Source organism: Macaca nemestrina, chromosome 8 (assembly GCF_043159975.1).
Source record: "Macaca nemestrina isolate mMacNem1 chromosome 8, mMacNem.hap1, whole genome shotgun sequence".
In the NCBI taxonomy this organism is placed as follows: domain Eukaryota; kingdom Metazoa; phylum Chordata; class Mammalia; order Primates; family Cercopithecidae; genus Macaca; species Macaca nemestrina.
The window spans coordinates 148,443,353-148,463,277 of record NC_092132.1 but is presented as its reverse complement, the minus strand read 5'-3'; the positions used below and the strand labels follow the sequence as shown (position 1 = coordinate 148,463,277).

Here is a 19,925-nt window from a genome sequence, read left to right as displayed (position 1 = left end):
GTTTCCTGAACAGGTCCAGGTGCAATGGTGAGCAGAAGTCACTCACATTTCGAGCCTTGGTCTGAGGCATTTTGAAGGCTAAGGCCATCATTTTAGGTCAAAAGAGGTTTCATGAAATGTGTAAAAATAGGAAATGAGGAAAGTGTGGCGAGTTGGTTATCTACTCGGGAGTTTTCTTGTCAATGTCAGCAAGAGGAGTCAATGCAGTCAAAGGAGGACTCATATAACTGGCTGCTCTGGCTCACACGTAGACTCCGTCGTGCCTGCTCTTCAATCGGCCGGAGGGATGTGGCCACTTGTACACCCAGGTGGTCTAGGTCACTCCCCTGAGTCCTACCATACAATGAAGGCCTCCACCATCAAACCAACTGCACCAGATTACAGCGAGTGGGAGAATCTGGAAGCATTTGTCTTAGTCAATGTGGTGTGTTTACTGAGAGCAGGGTACATGCAATTCGTCCACAATGGCCACAGCTCTCAGAGGCATGGCATCGACACAGCGAGGACTCAGCCAGTGGGAGGGCAGGAGCAGGGTTCGTATCATCTGTCCACACATTAGGTTAATGAATAAAATAATGGATGATAGAGTGGGGACACCTTTATTCTCTGACCATGAAACCCGGCCATGTATCAGAGAGCATCGTAGCCCCTGGGACCGGCACCGAGCACTTCTCTGTTGACTGTGGTTCCTGTTTACAGTCCCACATCCACTTTTCCTTTCAGCCTCAATAACACCATGTCTGTGTATCATTTAGTTGCCACAAGCTTCTTAAAATTATTAAAGGGACATGACTTATTTAAGCAAACTATATTAATAAAATTGTGAGAAAGAGAAAATGATGGCAGTAGCTATATTCAAAAATGAATCTTGGTTAATATTGTATGCAATTATATACAATTCTATGCAAATTGTGTCTTCTATATAGTTATTTCAAATACATATTTAAAGTTGTTCTATATATAATTAAAAAGGTTTTATCTGGTCTTTATGAGCATCTTAGCATCATTGTTTCCATGCCCAGTGTGAAACACCTTGAAATCCATCACAGAAGGCTCACCTCCAAGGAGGGCACTCTGTTCACTTCCTCTAACAAGGTTTTCACTGCTCCTCATGGTTATAGCTGGTTCTTATGAGTTCAATATATGATAAGCTATTTAAAACTGATGAATCAATATCCTAGTGCTCCTAGGAAATACTTATCTTCAAATGGTGGTATCTTTATACTTCAGTTTAAGAAACAGCTTTGAGATACAAGATCCACATATAATAGATGTACAATTAGGGAGGAATTTTTTCAGTAGGTTGGAGTGTAGTTTATGGCTTTTTTGGTATTCATCATTTCTGAAATAACTTTTTTTTTTTTGAGACGAAGTCTCGTTGTGTTGCCCAAGCTGGAGTGCAGTGGCATGATCTCAGCTCACTGTGACCTCCGTCTCCCAGGTCCAAGTGATTCTCCTGCCTCAGTCTCCCGAGTAGCTGGGACTACAGGCGTGCACCACCATGCCTGGCTAATTTTTGTACTTTTAGTAGAGATGAGGTTTCACTGTGTTGGTCAGGCTGTTCTCGAACTCCTGACCTTGAGATCTGCCTGCCTCAGCCTCCCAGTGTACCGTGCTGGGATTACAGGCATGAGCCACCGCACCCGACCAGTAACTTCATTTTTGATGATTAGGTTAGGAATCATTTTAACAATTTAGTACTTCAGTTTGAGGCACATATTTATACACACACACACATATAAAGCTATGCCAGCTAATATGATTTTGTGTTTTAAACTGAGGTACTAAATTTGTTTAAAATGTTTTATATGTATATATCATACACATATATATTATATGTGTATCATATGTGTGTATGTGCATGTATATATACATATATGGATGTGCAAACATGTGTGTGTATGTATATACACACGTGTATGTGTGTATGTGTATGTATATACACACGTGTATGTGTGTATGTATATGCATATGTGTATATGTATATGGGTCTGTATGTATATATGTATATGTATATGTGTACATATACATATATGAACTTATTTAAAATGCTTTATATATAGGATACACATATATAAAACATTTTATCATATGTGTACACATATGATAACCCACATTAGGCTACCAGATTCAACCCAGGTAGCCTAATTCCAGGGTCTGTACTTTTAAACAGATCCTGTGCTACTCTGCCTCTTTTGTGCTTTGGGAACCCCACAGAGAGAACAAATGTGAAAGGCCTTTTCACTCTTTTTTGGACCTTGCTAGGACACACACAAAGTTCAATACTCTCAGATTCTGAAAGAACTTTATAAATCTATCCATGGGGATAAAGGCTTACTGAAAGATAAGATTTTTATTTAAAAATCATAATTACTGATATTGTGTTTCTTATTAGTTTTTTTTTGTTATTTTTTTTTTTGAGACAGAGCCTTGCTCTGTTTGCCAGGCTGGAGTGCAATGGCACGATCTCGGCTCACTGCAGTCTTTGCCTCTTGGGTTCAAGCAATTCCTCTGCCTCAGTCTCCCAGGTCTGGGACTACAGGTGCGTGCCACCATGCCCGGCTAATTTTTTGTATTTTAGTAGACACCGTGTTTCACCATGTTGGCCAGGATGTTCTCGATCTCCTGACCTCATGATCCACCTGCCTCAGCCTCCCAAAGTGCTGGGATTACAGGCATGAGATACCATGCCTAGCCTATTGTTTGTGTTTTAAAAGGCACATAGAAGGCACAAGCAAATGAAACTTATAAGCAGCAATTAAGTTTCATGGAAGTGTTTTCCTCTCTACAGTCGTAAAATCAGACAATGTGTGGAGTAACCAGTTCTTGATGTGTTGAGCCAGTCGTCGTCTTTGGATTTTGTTTACAGAGGACTCATCAGGATCTCGTGTGCGATCACATCACCTGAGCAGCGGGAGACATCCAGCAGTTCAAGGGAGAGAGAGCCCCGGGTTAGCCAAGGATTTGGAAATAATCCTCAGGCACGTCCCTGTGGATCTGTCTTTCTGGGTTATTTGAAATGTCCTGTTGTTTTCTCATCAATCATGTACAGCATCCACAATACCCTGATTCATAGATTTCCCGCCCTATATTTGAATGCCAGCTATTTTTCAACATGCTTTGAAAGAATATAGTCTACTTTAACAAAATACTGTTTGAAAGGTTTTAGCAGAGCTAAAATCTCTTACCCAATAGCCTCCAATCATACATTAGAAAAAAAAAAGTCCATAACACAAAATAGACCCAGGCTCTACTCTGGGCACGTTGTAGATATTAACCAATTTAATGCTTACACGAGTCTTCTTAGGAAGGCACTATTACCCACATCTCACAGATGAGAAAACTGTAGGACTTAGAGAGTTTACAAGCTTTCCCCAAGGTTAGCATAGTTGATAAGTGGCAGCCAGGTTCAACCCAGGAAGCCTAATTTCAGGGTCTGCATTTTAAACAGATCCTGTGCTACTCTGACTCTTTTGTGCCTTGGGTGCCTCACAGAACAAATGAAAGGTCTTTTCTGTAAGACTGAATATTGCAGTATTCTAGGAAATTACAGCACCCCAAATGGCAACATCACTAGCAAGCATATCAAAGCAGGAAGTGACCACAGACAAGTAAGGCTGAGATTCTGAAGGCATAAACCAAAGAGTTGATTCAAGCCTTCGCTATGGGGTTCAACAGCTCTAAATAGCATGATTTGACTCACCTGTTTTTGAGCCTGTGCATCAAGGTGATATGTTTGGCTGTGCCTCCACCCAATATCTCACATTGAATTGCAATCCTCCTAATTCCTACATGTCAAGGGAGAGACAGGTGGAAGTAACTGAATCATGGAGGAGGTTTCCCGGCAAGTTGCTAGTGAGTGAGTTCTCGCGAGATCTGATGATTGTATAAGGGGCTCTTCCCTCTTCACTGGGCGCTTTCATTTCCTGTGCCTTGCGAAGAAGGTGTCTCGCTTCCTCTTCTGCCGTGACTACGTTTCCTGAGGCCTCCCCAGCCATGCTGAACTGTGAGTCAATTAAACGTCTTTTCTTTATAAATTACTCAGTAGCGGGCAGTTCTTTATAGCAGTATGAAAATGGACTAACACACAGGGTTACCTGGTGAGCTTAAAACTAGTGCAAATGATTAAGTCTTGCACTCTGGAAATTTTGATTCCATAAACTCAGGCTAGACTCAGGAATCTGCATTTAAAGAAAAAATTCTCTGGGTAAATAAAATGGACTCCAGTTTGGAAATCACTGAACTCCCTAATGTAGTCTTTCTCAAATTCTGATCTGCAGAGAGCAGTATCACCTGGAGCTTGTTAGAAATTCAAATCGTCAGTTCCCTCCCTGGATTTACTGAATCAGGAACTCGGTTTGTGATAGACCCCGCAGGTGATCCCACTGCTTGTTCAAGTTTGAGAACCATTACCCTTACTTGAAAACAAATCCCCAGGGGTCGCAGTGCATTAGCCTAGACATCAATTCTCTAAAGAATAATATTAGTGCTCAACGTTCAATGTGACTTTGTATTACAGATCCTTCTGAAATTCTTTTAAAATCATGCTTCAGTATGTTTACCCTCTGTAGGAAAAGGAAACCATGTTGCATCTAACATTCTCCAGAGTGATAGTTAAGACAAAAGAAGTCTTACTTTGATAGAGTGTGGAAAACCCAGTAGAGTTGTTTTTTAATCCTCCTGGAATTCAGTCATTATTAGAAGTTATACATTTAGTTAAAAAAAAAATTCCTTATTTGTGATTCAAATGAAACAATACTTGAAGAATAAGGTACCATTACTTTTCTCTGACCCAAGATAGTACAAAACCTTCACAGGTGCTAATTAATCTCCTTACCGTTTCTGGGAAGTAGAGGTCAAGAATACTGCCCTTGTTACATGTGAGAGGAAATAGAAGGACGTGAACAATTGTCATCTAATTTGTATTCACTTCCCAACAATTCGATAATCATGTTCTTTCCATTTTTAGCCTACTCTTTAGTAACAGAGTTGACTTTTAGTGACTAATTTCTTATTTTTAGAAGCATTAATTTGTAATTAACCATTGGACACATCTTAAGTATGTTGTTTTGGCTTACAGTTTATAACAGCCTGTAGCTAAGATTTAAACATTATTTTGTGCCATAATAAATTAAAAGAACTAAAATACCTCCCTGAAAAGAGATTCACTAATTGACAATAATCTTTAATCATTTGACATATATTTATAGGACATACTCCAAAGCAAGTAAACCTTCTTTCGATCATCCAGTCCAAAATTCCAAATGCCAATATTCTAATTTTCAGATATATGAAGTTGTTTTTCTAAATATCTCGCTGTTTTTTGCAGTGTTAATATAGAGTAGTATTAACATGTGCTGCACAGGACACAATGGAAATTCAGCACATGTTAATAAATGTACCTGCCACTCCCTCTCCCCAGAAAGATACACAGATAGAAAGCCAGACAGGTCATAAATGATAGACAGGTAGGCATGTTGATACAGATAGGTAATAGATGTTAGGTAGATAGGTAGACATATAGATGATAGATAGATCATAGATGATGGTAGATAGATGATAGATACACAGATATATAGATTATAGATAAGCTTAACATTCCTTAACGTTTATTGGGCATACAGAATACTCGCAGAAGTATTCTTCTCATTGTGTTTGTGTGTAAATATTTTAGGTCAATTGCTAATTAGATATGTACTTTGGGACCGCAATGTTAAGTCAGCTGACATTGAGTTGTTTGAATTATCTTGGGAGTGTTTTAATCAATCTACCAGTAGGCCGAGATTCTCTGTACTCATCCAACATTGTCCTAGGATTGTGAAGAGTCCGCTGGGAGCCTTTCACGTGTTTCACTGATTCTGGCTCTTCATCAACAGTGCTATCACCAAGGGCCCTCTTCCCATTGATTCATGCAACACACTCTTGTTCAACACCCACCATTGACTGGCCACTGTGCTGAATGCTGAGCATTAAAAGATCAAGAGATATAATGGTCCAGTTGGTGAGAGCACAGACGTCAAGTCCACAGACTGCATTTCCTTGTCACAGTTCATCTGTCACTCCTGACTTTATCCATGTTATTGATGCAGTTTGGAAGTGAAGAGTCTGGGCTCACGAGCCAGACTCCTTCTGCACTTATGGGTCCTGAGACCCTGGGCTCTTATGTAATCTCTCGGTAAAGTAAAATGAGGATAATACGACTATTCCACTCAGCAGACTGTTTTATCCTATTTCCCGTTTAGGGAAAACAAACAAACAAACACAAAAAACAGTGCAGCTCACTGCCAGGGCTCATTTCTTAAGGCAAATGGGAAAGGGGTTAAGGGTTCTCTGAGTTAATGCATGCCGAGTTCTTAAAGAATATAGGAAGGTTTCATGAATGTAGCTCTTGTTATTACTTTGTGAAGATGTCCATGGCACAGGCGACACTGACTTGCAGAAATGACTGGCTGTGCTGAGCACCTGCTCTGCAGAAGGCTCTGGAAGGACACCTGGCCTGCTTGCTATCCGTGTCCCTTTAGAGCAGCACGCTGCCGTTTTGTTTTTCTACAACTGAGACCCTGGACATTTTCTCTTCTGTCTAGGATGAAAGTTATTTTTAGTCCGTTTTTGTTTGTTTTTGGAGAAGTGGGCACACACGCACGCTGATTTTGTAAGATCGTCTTGGGCAGCATTGGGGCAGTGGGTTTTCCCCGCCGAGGAGACAAAAGGCGATGTATACCATGATCCCTGTGTCATCTGCACCTCTCTGAAAAGGCCGAGAGGCCTTCCTTAAATTCTATGGAATCTTTAAGTGATTTAAGAAATATGCTCTCCGGGCTGTCCTGAAATACAAGAGCTCAATTTTGCAGACTTAGTGCAGCAGTTCTAATTTATGCAGTTGGAAAGAGAATGCCATTGCTCTCTGCAAAGCTGTGAGATCCGTGCAGTCCAGCATCTACTTTCATGCATCGCAGGAAGCTCTATTTCCATTCCTGACAAGCCCATCTCCGGCTCAAACTGTGAGGAAAGAGAAGCAGTTCCTGAGTGAGGCCGTGACAGGGAGACAGCTACAACAGGTGGCCAGGCGGGATGGGGAAGTAGCGCTTGTTGATGTCTTCAAATTCAGTGCTTATGAATTTCAAAATGTAAACATTTTAAGGCAAATTGGGAGGAGGGAATTAAGTTTGATTTTTAAAAGTAAGCAAGGAGCAAAGGGTTCCGGGCAAATCTATCCCCTTTCCTCACCCTTCTCCTCATGAGGGCCCCTGTGCGCCTTTGCCTTCCTTGTGAGCAAGGTGTCGATCCACAGCAATTTCAAGTGCTCTGCACTCACAGCCAGAGACCGTGGAAATGGAGCTGTCAGCCCTGAAAATAGAGATGCTTTGGTAGAAGTTAAATAACAAAACCGTCGAAAGCACACTGTTCTCCGTAGGTCCCTGGCTATAATATTATTCATACCATCTTCCTTTTGCACCAGGCTGCAAATTCATCTTTTAAAAACAATTGTCAATATATGTAGAACTGCTGGAGCTAAACCTGCAGGTGAGAGCTGGGATTGAGGCACCTTTACAAAGCTACTGCTCTCTGATTCCTCTCTGTTTAAAGTCCATGAAAATGAAAGACCGATAGCCTTCCCCCTTTCCAAGCAAAGCACTTTAGTGGCTCATTATTTTTGATTGTTGGGGTCCATGGAGGACTTTATTCTGCTCTAACAGGTAGATTTCCTTTACTCTTAGCTCATTCCATCCCACTTGCCGCAGGATGGGTGGATGGAGATTTTCTGCAGCATTCTTGGTAGGAGGCTGTCTAGCAACTGCTTTGGAGTCTCTGGCCTAACATTTGCTGAGGTTCTATTATGCCTGCATCATTGTCCTGGGTTCTTTTCAATTGTCATCTTGTTTTGTGATCCCCCAGATGTAGGTGGCCTGGTGTGCTCACTTAGCCAACCTAGAACTGAGGTTTTGAGCCTAAAGACCTTGCTCAAGTTCATAGAACTGGCAAAACAAACCTCAGTGTGCCCTAAGAGCCTTGGGACACCGTGTGCGCTAAAGAAAATGTCATTTTCTTTTTCTCCAAAAAATAGTCATTATAAGACACTGTTTCCCTCAGTCAGCCTTATATTTCCCTGGCTTTTTTATTTTTATTCTTTCTCATGTTCCCTGGTTTTCATCTTTTTCACTGTACACTCTAAATCAATGGTCTACAACTTTTATGACATTAAAGATCTTTTATCCTCCACTCCAAGAACTTTCTGTTGAGGAACATTTCCTGTTCTAGCAGATGGATTAATAAGGAGTTATTCATCTCTCCATTTTAAAGATTTAATAGTTTATAATGATAGACATGTCTAACCACATATAGTTGAAATAATTCTGGTAAAAAAAAAAACGGGCATATCCTATGGGATTCAAGTTTCAATACTTCTAAGAGTTTTTCAAATATTGCAAATAAAGAAACTGACATTACTAAGTCTGAGATTTCTAAGGGGTTCCTAAGCATTGCCATATAAAATTTTTCCCGTATTTCATTTGCTGTCATTGGCTACCTTTGTGATGGAAAATAAAATCACTGTCACTGGAACCAGTCTTGCCTGCCCCTTCTCCCTTACGTTCCCTGACAGCCTCTCCTCCTTCCTGGTCCAGATTTGTCATGATGCCTGCTGCTTTCTTCTTACCATTTATCACATCTCCTCTCCCACCATTCTCCTCTATATGCACACTGCCCTCCAGCAAGATCAGCTGGTGCACCAGAATAATGTGAAATTGAAGATTAATTATTGAAGGGATAGTTACCACAGGCTGATCTGGGAGGGTGTGATTCGCGTTTAACCACAGCAGTTTTACTGTTCCTTTCCACTGTCGTAAATCCCCTTTCCCGTAGGCTGCCCACCTAGAAAAGAACAGTGGAAGGCCCTGTTCCTTTATCAATGCCTCTTAGGAGCCCCGTCACATCCTGGGTGGCAGAATGAGTGTCTGTCCCAGCATGCTTCTCTGCTGGCTGATTGTAACACTTTTCACATCCTATCATCCATGAGGACAGAAATTGTGTTTTGTTTATCTTTGTTCACAGAATCTGTTACAGCATTGTTTGTTCAATAAGAGTCACTGAGTTGAATCCTTACTAAGGTATTACTCTTGTCATGCATATTTTAATTTAAATGGGCAACTCTAAAAGGGAGAAGGACAGGAAGGGCAGAAGAGGAGAGAGAGGGCCATAGAGGGACGGAGAAAGAGAATTTAACTTAAGAAAGAACACGATGGTTTTAATGACTTCATGATTAAATTTATATTGGGGAATAGTTTAGGAAGGACATTCTGTGTGTGCTGTATTTGCACAGGACCCAAATTATATTTTTAAAAGCATAAGTGGATGAAAGGTTATGAATTCTCAGCAATAGAAGAGGAAGTCTCTCCTATCATAGAGAAGGATAAAATAACATCGGCCTGACTCAGAAATCTGAGGCCACTGCAACATGAGTGAGACGTGTTTAGGATCACTAACAGATTAATGCATTACAGACTTTATGCTTTAAGGGATTCAGTAAAAACTGTTTTCAAAACAACTCAAATATTAGCTCCATTTCCATATAGTCTCGGGAAAGTCGGATAATTCTATTTCAATCTCACAATTTGCAAATTAGAATGATGCCACATAGGCAAAGTATTATGGATTCTTAAAACATCATCCTTTTCAAATGCACCGTTATAACATTAAAGGTGTTTATTTACAGAATCCTTTTTTAATTTCTTAAGTTGAGTAATAACTGTTGAGCACTTCTTGGCATGGCCAGGAATCTGAAAATACAGCAGGCACGAATCCTGCACTTGGGAAAATTTATATGTTAAGGAAAATAAAGTATGTAGATAAATAATGGTAATCAAGACAGGATATTTAACATTTGAATTAGACAAGTTCAGAAGAAGTGATGGGAAGGAGAAGGGAGAGAGAATTTCCCTGGAATTGGAAGTCCTTCTGAGTTGCTTTTGAGTGGGTGATGGAGGATGAATAGGTTTAAACTGTGAAGCTGGCAGAAGATATTCCAATGAGGTAAAGAATGAAAGCAAGATACGGAGATGGCAGTACGTGGAAGTCATGCTTACAGTATATGAAACGTGGAGTGTGATAATGTGTGGCACAGGTGATGGTGGGCTGGGGCGTGGGAAGCGGGTGTTTTGCAATGGGGAGCGGTAAGTTTGAAGTTCTACCACAAAGAGGTATGTGAAAACAAGAACAGAAAGACCTCTTGTTAGGAATTGCAAAAGTCTCGTGAGGCATTAGTATGTCCTAGAGCAATGAAAGACGCTGTAAAAAGACAAGTGGAAATGGGTGGATTACTGAATAAATGACATCACTGAATTCTGATAAAAATCGTGATCGTAAAAATGAGCAGGAAATGCTGGACATACACAAAACTTCTATAAAAGTTTTCTTGTCTTTTAAAAAATGTGTTTCTCATATGTGATGGAAGAATTGATTGGCAAAAAAAAAAAAAAAAAAAAAAAAAAAAAACAAAAAAAAAAAACCAGTCTGAGTTCATAGGGCAGTCAATCCGTTCAGGAGAATTGGGAGTATTCAGTGAAGAAGATGACTTATAAGAACTAAGCAAAGGCATAGTTCTTAATGAAAACCTCTGGGAACAGGCATCAGGATTATGCACCAATTTTGTTTCCAAGCAGGGCTGTAGCATTTGGATTTTTATTAGAGTCTTTATTAAACTGTATTTCCAAGTGTATTTCACATTTTAAATACCTTTGGCTTTCCTGGTTTATTTTCCTCCTTTAGAAGAAAGTTTATTGCCAGCAGAATTTATTTTTTAATTGGCAAACAGAAGGCTGTAGACAAGCTCTACAGAGCTTTTCCAGAAAGAGCTTGAGTTACCAAAATGCGTCTTGGGTGAATTGTCATTAGAGTAATCCACTTTTTGTTTTTCTTTGACCACAATTCCAATCAGGTTATGTCTGTTTTTGTTTGATGCATTAATAAAATAGAATAAAAGTCTACATGTTTTGCTTTTCGATTGAATGGTAACTGAGGAAAAACAGAAATAAGAAACAAAGTCAAAGCACTCTGCTCCACTAGGTGAGGGAGAGCTCCACTTACTACTGTGCTGAAAAGCAGGCACTGGAGGAAGCCGACTGCAAAAGGAAGACACCGAGATAAACATTGCTTCTTTCTTTCTTTTCTTTTCTTTTCTTTTCTTTTCTTTTCTTTTCTTTTCTTTTTTTTTTTTTTTTGAGATGGAGTCTCACGCTGTGGCAGGCTGGAGTGCAGTGGCCTGATCTCAGCTTACTCTCTGCTCACTGCAACCTCTGCCTCCCGGGTTCAAGCAATTCTCCTGCCTCAGCCTCCCAAGTAGCTGGGACCACAGGTGCGCGTGCCACCACACCCAGCTAATTTTTATATTTTTAGTAGAGGGGGTTTCACCATGTTGGCCAGGATGGTCTCAATCTCTTGACCTTGTGGTCTGCCTGCCTCGGCCTCCCAAAGTGCTGAGATTACCAGCCTGAGCCACCTTGCCTGGCCGCTTCTTTCTTATGTTCGTTTCTGGGCATCCCTAGTATAGAAATGTATCGAGAGTCTTGTTTACTTTTCTCAATTTGACACCTTAGTTACTGAGAAGCATTGAACAAAAGCCTCCTTAAGGATACAATGAAAATACAGCATATATGTTGTGAGAAAAAAATGGTAAAAACATTATTCTGTTTAAATGTCACTACACTTTTTAAAGATTCATAAGAATAGTTATGTACTTAAATTGAGTGCTGGTGGTTGAAAAGTAGAGTTGAGAAGAATGAGGAGGCCACTGGAGATTTCAAAAGATTCCTGTAGGTCTTTCAAGAACATCAACGTTTCCGCTGGGCGCGGTGGCTCACGACTGTAATCCCAGTACTTCGGGAGGCTGAGGCTGGCGGATCATGAGGTCAGGAGATCGAGACCAGCCTGACCAATGTGGTGAAACCCCATCTCTACTAAAAATGCAAAAAACTAGCCTGGGGTGGTGGTGCACGCCTGTAATCCCAACTACTCGGGAGGCTGAGGCAGGAGAATTGTTGGAACCTGGGAGGCAGAGGTGGAGGTTGCAGTGAGCCTAGATTGCTCCACTGCACTCTAGCCTGGGTGACAGGGTGAGACTCATCTCAAAAAAAGAAAAAAAAAATTGTTTCTTGTATTGGTCTCTTATTATATTAAAAAGTAAACGTAGTAGGGGTCTATTGTTAAAAAGGATACATAATACATGTTATATAAAGTAAAAATTAAAGTTTTCATTACTGCCTTGACCAAAAACCCTCCCCAAATTAAAAAGTCAAGCATCCATTATGTGTCATTCTAGATCTTTTCATAATATATAAACAGCCCACCTCTAACTCTTCAAGCTATATTTATCTTGCTATTACCAATCCTATTATTTCTATCAGCACCACTTTATTTTTCTGACTAATTTTGATCGTACCATCCATAGGTATTATTTTATTCATATGTTCACATTGCCATGTTTGAAGTACATCTTTATATGCATACCAACCATATTCTTTTCAGCAATTGCACAGTTTACCATGATATTGCTGAACCATAATTGAGTCATTCTTTTCTGATAGAATTTAATAAAAAGAGACCAATAATTGAGCCATTTTCATTAATAGGAAATTGATTTCCCATTGCTGCTATAGCACGTGACAATTCCTGTACATTAATATTCAATTCACATTAATGTGCACGTTTACTCACAGGTGCAAGTATTACTGAGGGTAGATTCTGATGAATGGAAAAGAGAGACAATATGCATGAAGAATGCAGAAGATACAGAAACAGGGACAGAGAGAGGGACTTGGGTATCAACACAGGCAGGTTGTAAACCATCTGAAGTTCACTTAATTGAACCAAAATTAAAGGCACATAAAACATAAGCAAGATGATTCTTATAAAGTGGAGGAAGACAGTATAAGAATAAAGAAACAGCTTTGTGGTCCTCGGTCAACAGACAGCCCTGCCGTCTCAGAATAGCTTGAATGGGGACTGCAAGGAGATGATGTGGACAGAACTTACCACTGAGCAAGCTGGGTAACTGATAGAAGGTGTCTTTGGTTTGAAGGAAATTCTCAGCTTTATTTTATTCCATTTCCTCAAATTAAAAATTATATTATCAAATATATGGGAGATAAATATTTTGAAGGTGCAATGGAAGGTTTTAGAGATTCACAGTTTCCTTTTAAGCTTCCAAATTATTATGTGGACTTCAAGTGAATCAAGGGTATAAGTCTTTAGAATTAATGATACCTAGAATTCATAAAACTAAACTGTGGGTATCCATATAGATACTCATTTTAAATGAATTGATCAAGTATTTATTAGGTACTTAATAATCTGTAAAACACTCACTTTTTTTTTCAACCTTTGCCCTCAAATTTAAATCACTGTGGAAAGACATGAAATATCTGTATGTAACAAGACAACACAAGGCGCTTGAAGATTTCCTGTCACTGGTGGCACAGAAAATAGTAGTAAAGGCAGTTTGAGTAAGAAGTGCTGTTAGGATGATCAGATTTGAGGAGACTTCAGATAGACATTGAGAGTTTAATAATTTGTCATCTCAGAAGTGTGGAAAGGATTTTCTTTTCTTTTTGTTTTATTTTAAACTTTTCGTATCACTTTATTTTTTTTATTATTATTATACTTTAAGTTCTAGGGTACATGTGCATAACGTGCAGGTTTCTTACATATGTATACTTGTGCCATGTTGCTGTGCTGCACCCATCAACTCGTCAGCACCCATCAACTCGTCATTTACATCAGGTATAACTCCCAATGCAATCCCTCCCCCCTCCCTCCTCCCCCCTCCCCATGATAGACCCCGGTGTGTGATGTTCCCCTTCCCGAGTCCAAGTGATTTCATTGTTCAGTTCCCACCTATGAGTGAGAACATGCAGTGTTTGGTTTTCTGTTCTTGTGATAGTTTGCTAAGAATGATGGTTTCCAGCTGCATCCATGTCCCTACAAAGGATACAAACTCATCCTTTTTTATGGCTGCATAGTATTCCATGGTGTATATGTGCCACATTTTCTTAATCCAATCTGTCGCTGATGGACATTTGGGTTGATTCCAAGTCTTTGCTCTTGTGAATAGTGCCGCAATAAACATACGTGTGCGTGTGTCTTTATAGCAGCATGATTTATAATCCTTTGAGTATATACCCAGTAATGGGATGGCTGGGTCATATGGTACATCTAGTTCTAGATCCTTGAGGAATCGCCATACTGTTTTCCATAAAGGGCTAATATCCAGAACCTACAAAGAACTCAAACAAATTTACAAGAAAAAAACAAACAGCCCCATCAAAAAGTGGGCAAAGGATATGAACAGACATTTCTCAAAAGAAGACATTCATACAGCCAACAGACACATGAAAAAATGCTCATCATCACTGGCCATCAGAGAAATGCAAATCAAAACCACAATGAGATACCATCTCACACCAGTTAGAATGGCGATCATTAAAAAGTCAGGAAACAACAGGTGCTGGAGAGGATGTGGAGAAATAGGAACACTTTTACACTGTTGGTGGGATTGTAAACTAGTTCAACCATTGTGGAAAAGATTTTCTAAGACTGGGAAGAAACCACGAGCAAAGGCAAATGATTGTTGGATGATTGTTATTTCTATTTTAGGAAAAACAAAATAATCTGATATAAACTACCTTCTCAATTATTCTGTAAGTAATACATCTAAACTGAATAAGAAATCACATTGGTAATTTGTTTTTCTGCCTGAACACATATAGGCAAACATGTAATCTTTGTTTAACATAATTTGGCATTTAAAATCTAACTATATTAGGATGCATTAGTGTAAACTTTGTTACACCTGCCAATTAATGTAAATGACTAGTAGATTTTAACCCAATCAACTAAGGAAAATGTTAACACAGAAGATAAAATGGTTTAAAACGATGATGCTTCCAACTCTGCTGAGGATTTTGAATAGTATTTCCTAGAATTTGCTTATGCACTCCAATCGTATACATAGCAGAGTTCCTTTCACATAGTAGATTCTAAAAGTAGTGCTGGTGTTGAATGAAATAAACATTTAGGCTGCTTAGCTATTCAGTTGGTTTATAAGTTATAGGCTATAGGCTAGGAATTTTTCATAACCTAATATACTGTGTAGATCCTAGAACCGAACAATGGGGCTTTTTTATTCAACAAGTTAACAAATACCTTTCTAGGAAGGACAGAGAAGGAATAACAATGGCTATAAGAGCACACGGAGAAGAAGGAGTGTCTTTAAATAGCAGGATTTAGCTTCTGACTGAAAACGTTGCAGGTGCAGAAAATCAGTCCCTTTCAATCTTTTTTGAAGTTCTGGATATGATTACATTCTATAAATCAATTGCAAGCAAAGACCTCACAAGCTTTTCAAATCCACAAAATAGTATAGCAGTAAAGGAATGTGAAATTTGGGGTTCTCTGGCCATTTTAAATATTGAATGATAAACTAAATTGTGTGTGCAATAAGGATTAGTTGGTGAATATGAGTCCAAACAAGCCTAGTTGAAATAACATTAAATGGAATGTCTTTAATTCTGATACCTTGGTGAGTCTAAGATGAGACAGCACCTCTTTCCTAGATCCTGCTAAAACTGGCTGACAGGCTTTGAGGGTCTGAAGAATGCATTCTTAACACGGTAATCCCACTTCAACATTGGAGTTAGGATCTTGAACCTATGTTCAAGGTAGAACATAAATTGAGAAGAAAACGGGGCTCAGGAAGATTGAGGAATACCACAAGGGAATCTATAAAAAGTCTAACATAAAAATAATACATTAAATATGGTATTTTTTCTCATATTAGTAAGATCAGGTAGTATGAAATTATTTCTAGGGCATAAGATGCCAGCCTCTTCTGCAGCATAGAGGTCGGAAGATCACTAGCCACAAACCCCTCCCACACTTTCTGGTTGTGGCAAGATCACTCTAATTTTGTTTATTTGTGAACAGGATTAATTCTAGTTATTAGTATTTGCTCAGGTTTATTACGACACAAATGAAAGACAACGTAGGAGCATAGAGAAATCCTCAATGAAAGTTAAAATTATTGCTATATTTATTATTGCCATTCTTGTAATACTTCTATTGTAGACATGTCGTAGGATCTATTCTTCTTCCCCACATATCAAAAGAGATGCTTTTAAATTTGTTTTTCCTATACCGAAATCACCATGCAAACTGAGAAGCTTACTGTTTTCTTTAAATCTTTCTCTCCATCTCAATTTAAGGTGGCAATGGACCAATGGTTCTCATCTAGGGTACTAATTTGGTTTCATCACAAGGGCTGCCTGCAGCACATTGAGACATCTGAGGCTGAGTTCAGGCACACTAGAAAATAGTTAAATGATTAGAAATTCCTAAGGGCCCAGGGTGAGGAAGTGGCAGACCACACAATCTTTTCTGTGCTTCCGAGATATATTTATACATATGCATACATATGTACCATATACACACAGTCAATCACTTTTTGAATTTCTTAGTTTTTTGGGCCATGGTCATTATAAACTTAAAGATTTTCTTAGATGCCTAGTTTGAAAAAGGTCTGAATAGTTTCAGCTGTTCGGATTGCTATGTTTGCAAATGGCTTCCTAATCATGAGAATATAACTATCTCCCTCCTAGGATATGAACTGCATCAGCGCAGAGATAATCCCGCTGCTGCCTCCTTGGCCGCTAGATGCATTCCTGGCTACCCAGGCATGGCACATTGTAAATATCAGGGGGCGAGATGAATAGAAGACTCAGTCTTAGCCCTTTCGATGTTTCCTCTTTGCCAAAATCTATCGTATCAGCCCTTTATTACACAAAGTAAAGCTCCTTCCTTCCTAAAAGTAATCAGTGCCGTGACTTCCAGTCTCTTAAAGGTAATAGAAGTTACTGCCTTTTGCCACAACACGGAAGAATCTGAAGGACCTTATGTAAGTGAAATAAGCCAGAAACAGAAAAGTACCACATGGTCTTAGAAGCATACATAGAAACAGAGAATGGAAAGGTGCCTACCAGGGACAGTGAAGGGGGGGCAGGGGGAGAAGTAGAAAAGGAAACCAACTTGTACTTATGAATAAATACAGAGATATAGTGCAGGGCATAAGGATTATAGTTAATAATACTGTATTGTATGCTGAAAATTTGCTAAGAGTAGAATGCAGGTGTTTTTAATGCACATACACGGAAAGTAACTATGGAAGGAAGTGAGTAGGTTAGTGTGCTTGATCGTGGTCATCATTTCACTATATAAGTTTTAAAAGCAACAAGAATTTTAAAAAGTAATAGTAGCCCTATGACTTCTTTTTCTTAGAACTTGTTTTTGTTTTATAAAATCTTTACTCTTGCTCTGCCTTACGTATGATTTCTTTTGTTCTGTTCTTTACCCCTTATTTTACCTTTTACTAGCTTTTTCCAGTGGGATTCTGATACTTTTATATGTCCCACCTATAGAATTTACTCTCAAAGAATCGGAAATGGAAAGTAAAACAGTATTTACCAGAATTTCAAGAGCTCATGAAGTGTGTACACTATTTATAAGCTAACTCTTACATCATTCTATTTTCATTTCTGCCTGGCAAACTTTTTATCTCCAAGATAACCTTCTGCATAAACACTATATCTCCCATGTGTTGTTTTACTTCAGAGTTTGGAGCTATTATCCTCAATAAAAAGAAATCAATGTTTCTAATATATGTTAAAGTATTACATAAGCAATAAAGAACAATAAAAGACCTAGGTGATCATAATACCGCTATTGTATGTGTTCACAAAGCACAGCTGTGTACCAGAATTATTCTAGATGTAATGCATATTCTGTTTTTAGCATTTGTAGTCAGTTTAAAGCAAAAGTAATAAAATCTACTCTACATCATTGTAGAATATCACTTACAGAGACCATTGCAATGCACCGTGATAGCCAACAAACTTTGATCGTCCATAGAATTTTTCTTTTCTTTCTTTTTTTTTTTTTTTTTTTAACAGAGTCTCCCTCTGTTGCCCAGGCTGGAGTGCAGTGGTACGATCTCGGCTCACTCCAACCTCCACCTCCCAATTCAGGCTATTCTCCCGCCTCTGCCTCCTAAGTAGCCGGAATTACAGGCATGCACCACCAGGCTTGGCTAATTTTTGTATTTTTAGTAGAGATAGGTTTTCGCTATGTTGGCCAGGGTAGTGCTGAACTCTTGACCTCAGGTGATCCGCTCACCTCAGCCTCTCGAAGTGCTGGGATTACAGGCATAAGCCACCGGGCCTGGCCCGTAAACAGAAATTGAGTTGGTGTTTTGCAGTTTTAAATCTTTGTGAACCAGCCAAATAAAACAAAATGGAACAATGTAAAGGCTCTGACACCCTTAAGTAGTGCTGTGGTCATTTGGGGTATTTGATTCATGATTGCATGGATAGATACATAAAGGGTAGACAGATAGCATTTTTTATCCTTTTTGCCTTATATTAGTTTTTGAAAAGTTAAAGTTCCAAATGTTTTGTAGTATTTTGTAATATCTCATAATAAAAAACCCGAATTAGTATTATTTGTGAGGATACATATGTGAATAGACAGATGTAGAGAGGCTTTCTAAAACACGTTTAAGCTATAGCTGCTTTATTAACAGCTCCTTAACATTATTTTGAGAACATTATTTGAGTTCCCATGGAACTCAGATTGCGGCAGAAGCACCATTCAGAAATACATGGCATGTTTACGATGTCCTCACTCAACTGCTTCTCCCTTACTGTTCCTACTGCAGGAATGAGGAAACTAGTTTTGAGATGGAAATGCAGGTCATTATCAGATTTTTAGCATATCCTATAAAACTACTCATTTTTAAGAGTAGCTCTCCCACTGTGACATAAATCACTGGAGTATTGACAGTGGATCTCATTTATCTTTGTAGCTTCTGTGTTCCTTGTTGAGGTAAATTAAACTGAGTTCATGTATGGAGGCCTTTAAATCTAGAGACAATCCATCCTGCTTATCTAAGGATGTTTTGCCTTTACTTTCGAAAACTCCTTATTTTTTGTATGTTCTCAAACCGAGGGAACACCCCACTATAAATCCTGATATCCAAGGTTCATTTCCCAACATTTTTCCAGAGGCAGAAGAGAGAATCGTGAAGGCAATGTGGGATCTCTCCTGAGCCTGGTAGCCAGCATTCTTCTCTGGTATTTCTTTCTTTGCCCTTCTCTCCAACTTGGAAATCACCGCATCATCCTGGGTGTCTTGAATCAGTTCTTTATCACTTTCTCCATCAGCTTAATCTTCAAAGGGAAATTTTGTTAAGAATATCTTTTTCCTTTTAAAGATCGTATTGATATTTCATGTTTTTTAGCATAGTCTCGCATTCCTTTAAAACAGGGATTTGCCAACTTGAGCATAAAAATTATTCTTCTGCATATAATTGCAGAAATTGTGTATATTTTTGGTTATTGCAACTTAAAAAACGTAAGATGTATGTGGGGAAAATAAGAGTAAATTGCAAGATAAGTGATAATCCTTAATGAAGATGCCAACATAAAAGGACATTTCAGTCAGAAGAAGTAAATGGTGAATGGACATTGGCTAGAATTCTATAAACATGGCACATCTCAATAGTTTCATTCAATGAACTTGACTGAGGCCTATCATGCAGTTGGCACTACTAAGTGCCTGGGGTAGACATGCATGTGTGCATACACATATTGACATACTACCCATGTGTGCACACATTCACATAGACAGGCTATATTATTTTATACAGGTACACACTATTTTACACTATTTTAAGTCCATACAGTATTACACAGGTCACTATTTTAAGTCCATAATTTTAAGTCCATAATTCAATAAGGGAAACATAGTAAAGAGAAAAATATATGCTATAAAAAAGTCACAAAAGAAAAAGAGCTGTGAAAAAGCACTGCTTGTAGGAAGTAGTA

At 38.8% G+C, this 19,925-nt stretch overlaps 1 long non-coding RNA gene across 1 annotated transcript in view; it reads left to right on the top strand.

The window, feature by feature from the left end:
• The first annotated feature begins 3,918 nt into the window (after positions 1-3,918).
• Positions 3,919-19,925, top strand: part of LOC139355947 (uncharacterized) — a 268,335-nt gene continuing 252,328 nt past the window's right edge. The window contains exon 1 of the long non-coding RNA XR_011607294.1: positions 3,919-4,006. This is a non-coding gene — a long non-coding RNA (uncharacterized lncRNA). The remainder of the gene's footprint in view (positions 4,007-19,925) is intronic.